Below are 13,039 nucleotides of genomic sequence, written 5' to 3'. Positions count from 1 at the left end.
AACAACCATAGGGCTGTGATTAGAAACATTTGGATTTAAAAACTGGGCAGAAGAGAGAGGGTATCTATCTCTCCACGAAGGATTTATCACTACTTGATTGAGTTTACCATCAATCCTCCCATCATCGGATCCCTTATTACTCTAGGTATAACGACAACCAGACCATGAGAGATCTTGGGATTCAGCTTCGTAGAAACAATTTGACATTGGCGCAGTATGTTTGGTACGAAGAAGGAGCCCTCCTCTCTTTTCATTGAAAGACTTGTAAGCGTTGAAGTCTCCAAGGACCATCCAAGGTGAGGACATGTCACTAGCGATCATCTTTAGATCATTCCATAGATGATCTCTATCCTCCACGTTGTTGCTACCATAAACAACTGTCAGAAAGAATTCCTCGGAAGAAACACAAGTCTTACTTTAGCATGAATTAGTTGACTTGTTGTTTTGAGGGTAGATCTGCACCTTCTCATCATCCCAAAGAAGCCAAATCCTCCCTCCAGGAGAGTCAAAGTAATTTGTAAGGTGTTGCCATTGTTTGGTGAATGGCCGAGACACCCAACCAAAACGATGAAGCTTTACTCGCGTTTCAATCAAAGCAAATATATCCAGTTGATGTACTTTAACTCAGTCTAACACAACACTGATTTGTTGTCATCACATAATCCTCTAATATTCCAGACCCCAAGCTTCATAATTAACAATGAGGAAGGTTGGGCTGATTAACCAGGTCGTCCCGCCCAGGGGCGGAGCCAGGATTGAACATTGGAGGAGGCCGAATAATGAGTCTAGATCACCTTTCCATCAAACGAGCACTAATGTTTTTTCATCATACATATTATGTGGGCCAATGCGGGACCCACTGTGGGTCCCATCTCATAATATTTTATTATATTCTGACATGTGGTACATAGTAAAAATTTAGGTAAATTAATAGGAGGACTAAAATATAGATAACACAATTATAACTAAATTATAAAAAATATATTAAAATAAAGCTAAAATTGTGGGAGAAAAACTTTAAAAAATCATGAAAGAAAAAGTGAAAAAGAAATCGTCGGAGAAATTATAGGAAAAATGACAGATTTGAAGTCTATTAATTAAATATGGGATAAACACTCAATTTATCATAAATTAAGTAAAAAAAATAAAAATTCAATGATTATGATTAGATATAGTAATATTAATGGCAGAAATTTAAACATCAAATTAATAAAACTTAAATTTAAATTGCTATTAGTAGGAATCGAAACTTAATGAGAAAGTTTAGGGATTCAAAAATAAAATAAAATGATTACAATTAGATATGATAAAATCGATGGCTGAAATTCTAATTATGCTGTGAAAAGAATACTAGAAAAATCGTGAGTGAGAGAGAGAAACGAATAATTTGAGAAAGAGAGAATGAATACTTGGTAACTATGGAGAAGATTTAGGAAAACTCCAATGTTTGCTAACTACTCCAATATTTTGTGAGATGTGTGAGAAAAAAGAGAGAATAAAATAGGAGATTCATTAGAGAATAAATAGAAATGAAAACATGAGAGAATAAATAGGGAAAAAATTCATGGATCGTGAGTTAGTTTTTAATTAGAATTTGACCTTTTATTCCTTAAAACTAGGAGTTTAATGATAAATGTTAGATAATGATTAAGATTGACATCTATACCCATCATCTTTATCTTAAATTTTTTATTTTTAATTTTTGGAGGGGGCCAAATAGTGATATTTCACATGTGAGAGAAATATGGAAAAAAGATGGGGGTGTTTAAAAGTTTAAAAAATTGGGGGCTCCTCGTTAACCCTCTGATCCCCGCCTTGAATCACGTTATTTTCCTACTCATTGTTAACCATTTGATCCGGATATTCAGAGAAATTGAAGAGACTTCATCATTTTGCAGAACTGTGAACCTATTTTTGGTTGAGCGATTGGGGGATCAGAGGTTTCAGAACTATTGGAATATAGCCCTCATCATTTTGCAGAACTGTGAACCTATTTTTGGTTGAGCAATTGGGGGATCAGAGGTTTCATAACGATTAGAATATAGCCTTGCATGAGCTTTCACAGATGTTGTTTCACATGTAATAAAGGAGGGTGGGAAAGAAGGTGCAAACTTGTTTATTTGAGATGGGTTATTTTGAATGTTAGGCATAGTGTTTGAATAAAAAACCACCAAAGCTCTTTCTAGGGTGGACCCCATCAGCTGAGAATTATGGGTTGAGGAGTACTCGCGTCCACTATCAGTCCCCTATTAGACTGGGATTCTTGCAAGCCATTTTGGTTCTGGATATCAAAAGTTTGAGTTTGACTCAAACTCATTCCTGCTAGAGGCGCATTTTGACTCCTAGAAGGATTTGGATTCTGTTGCATCGTCTCCCTAGTGTTTACCCTAGGGATAGGGTTTTTGCGATGTTCAATTTATTGCCACTAAGTTTGTTGGTGAATTGTTGGTTCAGGGTTTTGTACGGGAGAGTTACTCGCTGCCGCACATGACTGCTCTCTATGACCAAAAACTGCACACTTTGTGCAAACTAGAGGGGCCCATTCATATAGAACGGGTTGTTCAATGATACTTCCATCTTCTTGCTGGATAGGAATTGAAGAAGGCAGTCCATCAAAAGCTTTAATTGAGACGTAGAATCTTACGAAGGCTAAACGCTCATAGTTTGATGTGCGACGATCTGCAAATAATAGGGTGCCAAACATGCTCGCTATGCTTGCAATGCCGTCTTGTGTCCAGTAGATTCGAACCCAGATGGGTTGTAACATCTAGCCCAAACCTAGCCCGGACACCCTTTTTATTTTGGGATAAAGAAAGACTTGTTTGATATTAGACCTTAAAGTTGGACTTAAGTTTCAATATTATTATCTTTGAAAACCTTAGGAAGCCATGTCAAACCTTTCCCTTAGGGTAGATTTGTAATGTTTGGCCTTATCCTACCTTGGCCCGGCCCGGGACCTGTTATATTTGTAGGTCCGAAAACCCGAAGTGGGGGAAATGAGACTTGTGGAACCTTTTGGTTGATGTTTTGGTGTCGGAACCCAAGCCCGTGGACATTGATGATGATGCCCCTCACTTGAGAGCATTGTCAGTGTTAGTTTTGAATCTGCACACCGAAGAGGGGTGAATTATTTGAAATACCAAATGAACTCCTGTGCTCAATCCGAATATATTTCCCGAAACTAGTCTTCTTGATGGACTTGTAGGAGAAAACCCCACTCCATTTGACCCCATATAGCCCTCCAAATCCTTGTCCGAAGTTGCTGAACTGTGTCTGGCAAATCCTGCTTGCGCATCAAAGAAGGTGAGCTTAGTTGGTGGACCTAATGACCTCCCATGCTTGATCCAAAGGTATTTCTGGAAACTAGACTTCTTGACTGAATTGTGAAAGAAAACCTCACTCAATTTAACCTTGTATAGCCTTTCAAATCCCTACTTGAAGTTGCTGTTCTAAACCTGAGTTTCTGCTGAAATCATCTTGGTCGATCATTTTGGTCGATACCATCGACCAAAAGCATCGACCAAAATGTCCCAGTCTGCCAAGTTAATATTCCATGGAATATTCCTTTTCTATTTAATATGACCTCGAGCCTTGAGCCTTTTGCAATCATTTTTCTCACCTGGGAACGTGGGGAGAGCTTCCCAAAGCAGCTCCTTGGCTAGTGTGAAGGGTATCTCATCAAAGACACTTAGTTTATCATTGATTCTTGCCTTCATCTTCTACACTAAGGTAAGACTCTTCATTCCACTCTCTACCCTACCATTTTCTACTCCTTTCTATTGTCATCTTGCTGATGGGACATTTGGAATGGTGTTGCAACCTTGCAACCACCACTCCAAGTGCCTACTCATGCTCAATCCATGATTCCCTTAGCCATTCATTGATGCTAATGCTTATATCTCATGCCTAACATATGTATTCCATGCTTTACCTATTAACATCATACCATTTGATATCAAACTGAGCTATAAAGTGTATTATGTTCATGTTTAACATTGCCATATGATTCCAATCGAATTCCTATTAGTTCCTCTAGCTATTGCATGCTATTCCTCATCAATGCAATCAATTCCAACTCATGCCATGATGTTTATCACTTGAACTTGATAGCTCAAATTGGGGCTTTTTAATTAGACCATTGGATTGGGTTAATTCCTTGATTTATAGTGTCCTACTACTGTTGTTAAGTATGCCTCCAAGTTTCAGATCGATCCGAACCCCGGAAGACCCATTTCGGACCAAAATCCCCAAAATCCTTTATTCTGTCTCGAAGACAATTTTGGTCGATCATTTTGGTCGATACCATCGACCAAGACCATCGACCAAACTTGTTGCTGACAGCAACTTTGCTCCATTTTGATCCGTTCGACCTCCGATTTTCCCGACTTCTTTTCTAACCTTTCATTTATGTTTGTCTAGGGTCTTATTACCATCTTTGGATCATTCTTTTGAGATTGTTGGATTATCATCATCGTGACTTAAGGTAAGGACGGTTATTGCCATATAACATAGACTGTATGACTTTTACACTGTTGTTGGTAACTTAGTAGACATAACTTATTAGTTGATTTCAGACATCATATGATTACTGTAGTTACCTTATGACAGTAGCACCATGCTTAATTACTTGGTTTATCATGTTTACTTATTCTTGTCATTTATTTATACATTGTATTATGAGATGTTATGACATGTCTTCAATATGATAATGTATTGTTGATATGTAATGGATGGAAATAAGCATGTGATTGCTTAGGTATGATTTGGGATTGGGGAGTGCCCTACTGGTACTTCTGTCCTCGGACATCGGAGGGAATAGTATGGGATGTTCTCCGAAGATGCCCATCGACGCTCTCCTGGATCATTGGATGACATACATAGGACTTGTCTAGATGTATGGCTAGGATATCCCTGTCGTATCAGACCCGAATCGGAAGGGCATTGATACCGAACGACCCGTGGTAGTGTATGGTTTGATGGGCGCTCTAGGCCAGTAACCAATCCGGTAGGGGACATAAACCATGCTACGGATACCTGAAAGGGGCCATTTATTGGTAGGGTTGCAAATGGCTAGACTTGGGCTCACGGGCGCTCAAGACCGGTAACCAATCCGTGAGAGGACGTGAGAGCTTCCCGTTTACTATTTGTGGATGACCAATAGGGTTGATGAGTCCGTAATCCGGGATTACGCTGACTCTAGTGTGAAGGATATCGGAAAGGATCGCCGGGGGCGAGGAATGGACGTATCTGGAACTGAGTAGATGACTTGCATTGGGCTAGGCTTTTCTGTGACATGCGCCAGTACTTATACCAAACGGTGATGTGAGAGAGCTGTGACTGATTCCCCTACCATGGTTCTTTTTTTTAGATGACTTTACCAAACTTCCCGGGCAGACCCAAGATATCTTGTATGATTGAGGGGGAGTGACTGACAACCCAGAGAAGTACGGTGCTATGACTTAAAGCATGTCTACCCTAGATGACCAGCATACTTAGAGTTAGATTCATGTTTACATCATATGTCTCATATCATATTGCATCATGCTATGCTGTGCATCATATGATTTATGTTATTATGGAATAACTTTCCTTGCTGAGTTCTTTTGAACTCACTCCTTTTCGCAACATATCTTGTTAGACTTTTCTGCAGGTAATACCACTGTTGGCTATAGCAGTCAACCCTCTGGAGGTCGAGTTGAAGACTTGTATCATACTGGTGGCGATGAACCAGTTGATAAAGACGAGTAGACCGAGATCGGGACTTGTTTGTAGCAGTTCAGTTTTATATTTCTGTGTTAGGGATGGGATGTCACCTCATTCCCTTTTTAACCTTTTATTTGAATTGTCGGGACTATAGCTTAGTTGTTTCACTTGTTATTTGGTGAATCGGTTGTAACCTTTACTTTTAGTCGTCTCATCTTCCGCTATTATTATAGGATGGGTTTCTTCCCTCCTTTTCACACTTGATTGTTTATACTAATGAAATCCTTTCCGCACTCCGATGTTAATTGTGAAATCTTCTAAGATCTTTTCTAGACTTTTATTATTGAATTATTTGGAAATAAGGAATTGTTCTTGCTTTTGATTATATTATTGTGCTAAGTGATTATGATCGTTCCTAAACTTGATCGGCGGGATAGTAATTCACTCCCGGATAATCCCAGATAGGGTATCCCCTTGGTGGATTTAGGGCGGGATGTGACATGGGTATCTTTGATTCTTCCTTCTTGGTTAGGCTAACTGAAGGAGACCAAGGGCTCAAAACAAAGGTTATGGAACCAAAGTTCCAGGGTCCCTCATTAAGAATCTGTTGTGCAAGGTTCTGGTTTGAAACTTAAAAACAAATAAACCATTAGAGAGGCCAAAAGTTTCCACCACCCCCACATGGTTCTAGTTCTCATCAGCATATTTCTTCATGGCAGTAAAGGACGGAGCCTTTCTAAAAATGAATCCAACCAGGGCAGATTCCCATCTTCCCCTTCCCTCCTTTAGAACCTCCAAACGGCAACGCACCACTTTCCATCCATCCACCACACTAGGTTGAATAAAGGGGAGTTCAACGGATTCTGCAGCAGCTCTCCCTCGATTAAAAGAGCCGTCCAAGAACTTCCTTGTTGAGGATCAGCCAAGTCCTCCGCCATGGCATCACTATCGCCGTCCATGAAATTTCATAGAGAAAAACCTAATTCTTGAGTTTTTTTTTTGGTGTAAAGAGATTTATTCAACTGAAACCGAAGAGGAGGAAACAAAGCCTGACTCAAGAACAATTAAGTCTTGGAGCCAGGGGGAGCTCACAGGGCCGAAACACCTGGAACCAAGCGAAATGCCAGGTAGGGCCAAACAATCCGCAATAAAATTGGAAGATCGCGAAATAAAGGAAAACACAACAGAAGCTGAAGAAGCAATGTCTAGAATATCCTCCACCACCGACATAGCAGCCATTGGAGCAGCAACCTCTGCGTTGAGAGCTTGAATATCAACCAAACAATCCGATTCGACAATGATTCTGAGATGACCAAACTCAATAGCACATTGGATACCAGCCTTGATTGCTTCTAAGTCACCAATTAAGCATGAACTCATCAGAATTTCCTCCAAGAATACAAAGGTGATTTCTCTGTTGTTATCTCTACCGATAATGCCAATGCCACCTCGAGAAGCAGAGAAAGGGAATGCAGCATCAGAGTTGATTTTAATCCAGCCTTCAGTAGGTGGAATCCATCCTCTCAAATGGATCAGTGTAACCGGTAGGGAAGAGGAGCTCCACACAGAGGTAAATTCAAAGCAAGCAGTAAAGGCTTTAGATAGCGCACCTCTTAAGGGGTAGAGTCGAGTCCATTAAAGGTGAAATTGTTCTGGGCCAGCCAAATAGACTAGAGGAGGAAAGTTGCTTGAGTGAAAAGATGATCAGCAAGTCTCTTGTCCTTCCTTTTAAGAGCACACCAAGCTGTAAGCCACTCTGCTAAGTAAGATTCTGAAGTAGGTTGAATCAGAGGTGAGATATGAGAGCCAAACTAGATCGCCTTGGCATACGGACAATCAAAGAATAAGTGATCTGTGGATTCCAGAGTGTTACCACATTGTGAACAACTTGTGTCAATAGGGATTTGCCGATGCCTAAGAGTAGTGGTTGTGGGCAGACCATTTGCACACATTCTCCATATAAGAAATTTAACCTTGGGTAGTGTAGAAGAATTCCAAATTAATTTCCATACGGGGGAGGAGAGCCTTTGATGCGAGTGATGAGTAGAGGTAGATGGCCGACAACTGAGTTGAGATTGTTGCTCATTGTATAATAAGTGATAGGTACTCTTGACCAAATGTGAACTAGATGGAGAAGGACCCCAAATTTGAATATCATATCCTCTTCTTCTGGCCGGATGAATCTGAGTAATAGAATTGATGTCTTGGGCATTGAACATGCTTTGAAGAAGTGGGAGATTCCAGTTCCCATCACTAGACATCAGCTCTTGAACCATATTTAGCATACAATGAAGTGGCTTAGCATAGGTAATATGGTAGCTGGGGTTATTAGGAAGCCAAGCATCTTCCCAAATGTGTATCGAGGCTCCGTCTCCAACATTTCATAGTAGACCTTTACTCAGCACATCTCGGCTAGCAAGAATACTTCTCGAAAGGTCAGAAGGATGGTGCCTTGTTGTAGCATTTAGAAAGGTTGATCTTGGGAAGTGTATGGCTCTAAGAATTTGTACCCACCACAGATCAGGTTCAGGCCAGATTTTCCAAGCTAATTTTGATAAGAGAGCTTTGTTGTGGAGGAATGAATCTTTAAACCCAAGACCACCATGAAAATTTGATTGGCATAATCTTGTCCAGGAAATCCATTGAATCTAACCACCAAGAGGGTTGGAATTCCAGAAAAAACGGCCAGATGCTTTTCGGATTTTAGCATGGTGCTTTTGAGGTAGCAAGAGGTGGAGACCAGCATAATTAGAGATTGTGGATGAGAATGATTTAATTAAAACTGATTTTCCAACAAGAGAAAGGAGGTTCCCTTTCCATCCTGCAATATGGGAATGTACCCTATCTTGCAACTCAGATAGAAAATCAGTTTTGTGAGAGGTATAATCCATTGGAATGCCAAGATACTTTTTTGGGATTGTACCCAGCTGCATTTTTAAAGTTTTTGTAAACCATCTCCTCCAGCGGCTTGGTGTACTTGGACTGAAATAAATAGAGGATTTAGATCTATTGATTTGCTGCCCTGAACCATTGCAAAAGCACTCTTAATAGTCCTTTAGACCATGTATAAACTGAATTGAAATTTCAGAGAATATGAGGATGTCATCCGCAAATAGCAAGTAGGAGAGTCTAGGTGCTCGCTGTTTAATATTGATTCCATGAATTAAGCCTTCCTGAGCTGCATTGTCAAATAAGTGACATAAGGCCATCGAGCACAAGGAAAAAATCGCAAGGGATAAAGGATCACCCTGACAAATACCTCTTGAAGGAAGGATATTGCCCTGTATTGTACCATTGATAAGAAGAGAAAATGATACTGATCTTATACTAGCCATAATAAGGTCAACCCAATGAGGATGGAAGCCAAGTCGAAGAAGCACCTGCTAAATGAAATGCCAATCGAGATTGTCATAGGCTTTTTTATATCCACTTTGGCAGCCATGAAATGAGTCTTACCTTTGCGCTTCTTCTTAATGTAGTGATACATTTTAGTTGCAACAATGATGTTTTCAAAGATGGATCTTCCAGAAGTAAATGCAATTTGGTGAGGATCAATGATACTTGGAAGAATACCAGAGAGTTTGATTGCAATGACCTTAGAGAATACCTTGGAAGCTACTCCACATAGGCTAATTGGACGAAATTCATCCATCGTCTGAGCATTGGAGTTTTTGGGTATAAGGCATATGAGTGTTTTATTGAAGTGCTTGGGGAAGATTCTAGATCTGAAAATGTCACTCACAAAAGCAAACAAGTCCTCCTTAATTATGTCCCAAAAATGTTGAAAGAAGCCTGGGGATAGTCCATCCCAACCAAGGGATTTACTAGGAGCCATGGCAAATAAAGCATTCTTGATCTCAGCCATGGTTGGTGGGCTAAGTAATAGATCATTCATCTCATAAGTAGCAACAGATCTAATACAATTAATCAATGTGCTAGAAGCGTTTGGATCTGTACCTTCAGTAGTATAGGCCCTTTGGAAGTAAGAGACAGCTTCTTTAATAATTCCTGGTGGAGTACGGATCCAAGAGCCATCTTGCTTTTTCAATTTAAGGATTCGGTTATGGCGTCTTCTTTGGAGAGTGGTGGCATGAAAAAAGGCCGTATTTAGATCAGCACATTGTAGCCATTGAAGACGAGACATCTGCTGCCAAAATGTTTATTCTCTTGCAATTGCTTCCTATAGTTTGATGGATAGAAAGTTCATACGTTCCTGGGAGTATGAAGTAGCAGATGTATTCATAAGTACCGCCATGTCCTCCTTGAGAGCTTTAATAGTGTCCTGAATATGCCCAAAGATTTCCTTGTTCCATTTTTGAAAAACCACCTTAGTGTTCCGCTGCCTTTTTTCTAAATTGCTGCTAGCACTTCCATTGACATTAATTGACCAAGCTTGGAGAGCAATCTGTTGAGCTTCAGGATGTTTGAGCCACATATTCTCAAACCAAAATGGACGAGGCCCATGCATCCTGCCACCATCAGAATCAACCAATAATGGATAATGATCAGAAGAGTGATGGGGTGACACTAGAGTTGTAGAATCTGGAAATTGGATTTGCCATAGGTTGTTAATGAAAGCTCTGTCCAATCGAACTCGAAGGTTATTTAAGCCCAGTCTTCGGTTCGTCTAGGTATATTGGGGGCCTTGGAATCCTAAGTCAATGAGGAAGCAGGCATCAATAAGATTACAAAATCCAGACGAGTCATGAGAGTTCCTGCTAGATCCACCGCTTCTTTCTTTCCAGTGTAAGGTCGAATTAAAGTCTCCCACCACAAGCCAATTATCCAGCTTGGTCAGGGATAAATCTCTCAGACATGCCCAAACCAATTCTCTTTCAACATGATTTGGAGCTCCATAAAATCTAGATATATTGTATGTCACTTGGTCAGACGATACACATTTCATATCCAGTAAGTTCTGCGAAGCTTGAAGAATTTCAATTGAGTAACCATTTTTTCAAAGGATAGCTAATCCTCCTGCTGTACCAATACAATCCACATTGGAAATATCCATCCATTCTAAGAACATGAGCCAGTCTCCTAATACAAATAGTCTTGCATTTACATTCCATGAGGAAGATAATATCAAGCTTTTATTCCTTTAGGAGGTTTTTCAGTGATCAGAACTTAGAGGGTCCTCCCAAACCTCTAATGTTCCAACTAAGAATCTTCATGGCTCCCCATGGGGTTGATCTCCAGCACCCATGGGGTTGTCTGATAAAAAAGAATCTTTGATGAGAGCTATATCAGGGATTTCAGGATATGGTCTCATTCTGCGAGCTCTTTTTTGATCAGGGAATGAAATGGAAGTAGATAGAGGAGCAACTGTTCCGGGCCGATGAACTTTGTTGGATATTAGTGGTTTTGAATTGGGAGAGGTGAGAGGTGGAAATGTATTTTGCTCAGTGGTGGTAGAGGGACGTTGTGGATCTGGGCTTTAAAAATGGGTTGAAAGGAATTGGGAAGTGTTAGGTATGAGGGCTAATGGGCCTGGGTCGTTTGGGCTTATAGTGCGAAGGGTTGGAATTGATTTTTGGGTTGCGTGCTGGATGGGCCAGTTTGTCTAAGTGTAGGGTGGTGCAATGATAATATTCTCCATAGAGGGTATCAATTTCTTGAATGTATTTGAAATTTTGACAGTAGGATTGGGATGGTAGGCTAATGAATGGGTGGTGTCCAACGTCCAGGTTGTAGAGTGAGCAAGCTCGTGGTGAGGAGGGGGTAGAAACTGTAGTGGAGCAGAGGACAGAGGCTGCAAGTTAGAGGCCGTTGTAGAGAGAGGATGGGAAGTGAGGGATAGACACTGAGCAGGAGACATGATTTCCGTATCTCTCATATGTCTGGTAGTGGGAACAAGATCACACTGGAAAGGAGAATTGTCTGTGTCAGGGACGGTGTCGGTTTTGCTGTTTGGGAAGACAACCCCTCTTCATCTTCCTCAATTCCGGCGACTGGGATATCCGGTGGAGCTTCGCTATGGCAAACCATGGATGCGTTAAGAAGCTCATGAAATGGATGAGGACTATAAATGATCATACCTTGCGGGCATCATCCACCAATCAATTGGGGGGTGGGAAGGCACGGATATTCGAAGGCAGGGCCGGAAGAACATTCGGCGCAGTGGAAACAGGGGCTGAGGGGCAACGACTAACTTCGTGCCCCAAGAATCCACACTGGAAACAAACCAAAGGGAGTCGTTCATATTTCACTTGGAAAATGTTAACAGCACCGCTTCTCCGGTTCACTTTAATAGAAGCTTTCAGTCTTTTATCCGCTTCTAAGATAACTCTTCCTCTCAAAAAATGGTAATGACGACCAGCAACCATACCATTGAGGAGCATCACATTCTGGACAATACCCAGTTTCTTGAAGAACTATTCTCCCAAGTTGACATCCAGCAGTTCAAGATTGGAGGTGAAAAGTTGTATCCAAATAAAGAATCGATTGAAAAGTTGTATCTATTAACGGACCAAGGTTCCTCCGTCAAGACATTAACCAAATTTTTCTGGTTTTCAAATTTAAATATGTACCTATGTTCTTCCAGTTGTGTGATCTTCACACCCTGACTAGGATTCCATGCTTGAAGAAGGGCAGCTGAAACCGCCTGATTTCAGTATCTCCGGCCAGCCAGCACACGACCGACTAAGGCCGCCGCCAAAGCAGAGGCGAGATGATCCTCAGAAGCATCATCTAAGCAGACTAACTCATCACTATCAGTTGAATGATCCTCGGAAGCATCATCTAAGCAGACTACTAACTCATCACTATCAGTTGAATCGTATTCCGGGGAGTGAATGGGATCCGGAGGAATCAAGAACACAGTTGGTCGGACAGAAAAATCACAGTCGGATACAACACACAAGAGCATGAGAGTTAGGGAGAGTGATAAGCCGACTAGCGTAATTCTTGAGTTTACCGTCAAACTCTCAAATGTGGGAATATTTAGAATATTAGTCCCCTATGATCCTTCCTCGAATTCACGAAAGATCTTTGATCTTCCCGTCTTCCAAAATTATTAAATGCGCATCCAGGGAATCGAACCCTGGTCAGTACCGTGGGAGGGTACTATGATACCACTACACCAGATGCGCTTTTATGTTGAAAGGCAGAATTAAATACTATTAAATCTTGTTAGTAGGTAATATAACAGGAAGTGATGACATTTGAATCTCTAGTCTTATTTAGTATTTTATATTTTAGCAGGTATTCTATAATTCTTTGAAGAATACGGACTTTGCTAAACATCAGATGAGTATTTAAATCATTTTAACCTTGACTATATGGACCAACCTTTGAGCACAATACATTGTTATTGAGTCATGTGTACTTAGGGATA

General features: G+C 40.7%; 1 non-coding gene across 1 annotated transcript; it reads right to left on the bottom strand.

Moving 5' to 3' along the window:
• Positions 1-12,723: 12,723 nt before the first annotated feature.
• On the bottom strand, positions 12,724-12,794 carry TRNAG-CCC (transfer RNA glycine (anticodon CCC)). The gene has a single exon. It is a non-coding gene; the product is annotated as a tRNA-Gly (tRNA).
• Positions 12,795-13,039: the final 245 nt, after the last annotated feature.

Source organism: Hakea prostrata, chromosome 4 (genome assembly GCF_041222555.1).
Source record: "Hakea prostrata isolate BN-2017 chromosome 4, UWA_Hpros_2, whole genome shotgun sequence".
Lineage (NCBI taxonomy): Eukaryota > Viridiplantae > Streptophyta > Magnoliopsida > Proteales > Proteaceae > Hakea > Hakea prostrata.
Note: the sequence above shows the minus strand (reverse complement) of the source record. Positions and strands in the feature narration are given on the sequence as shown.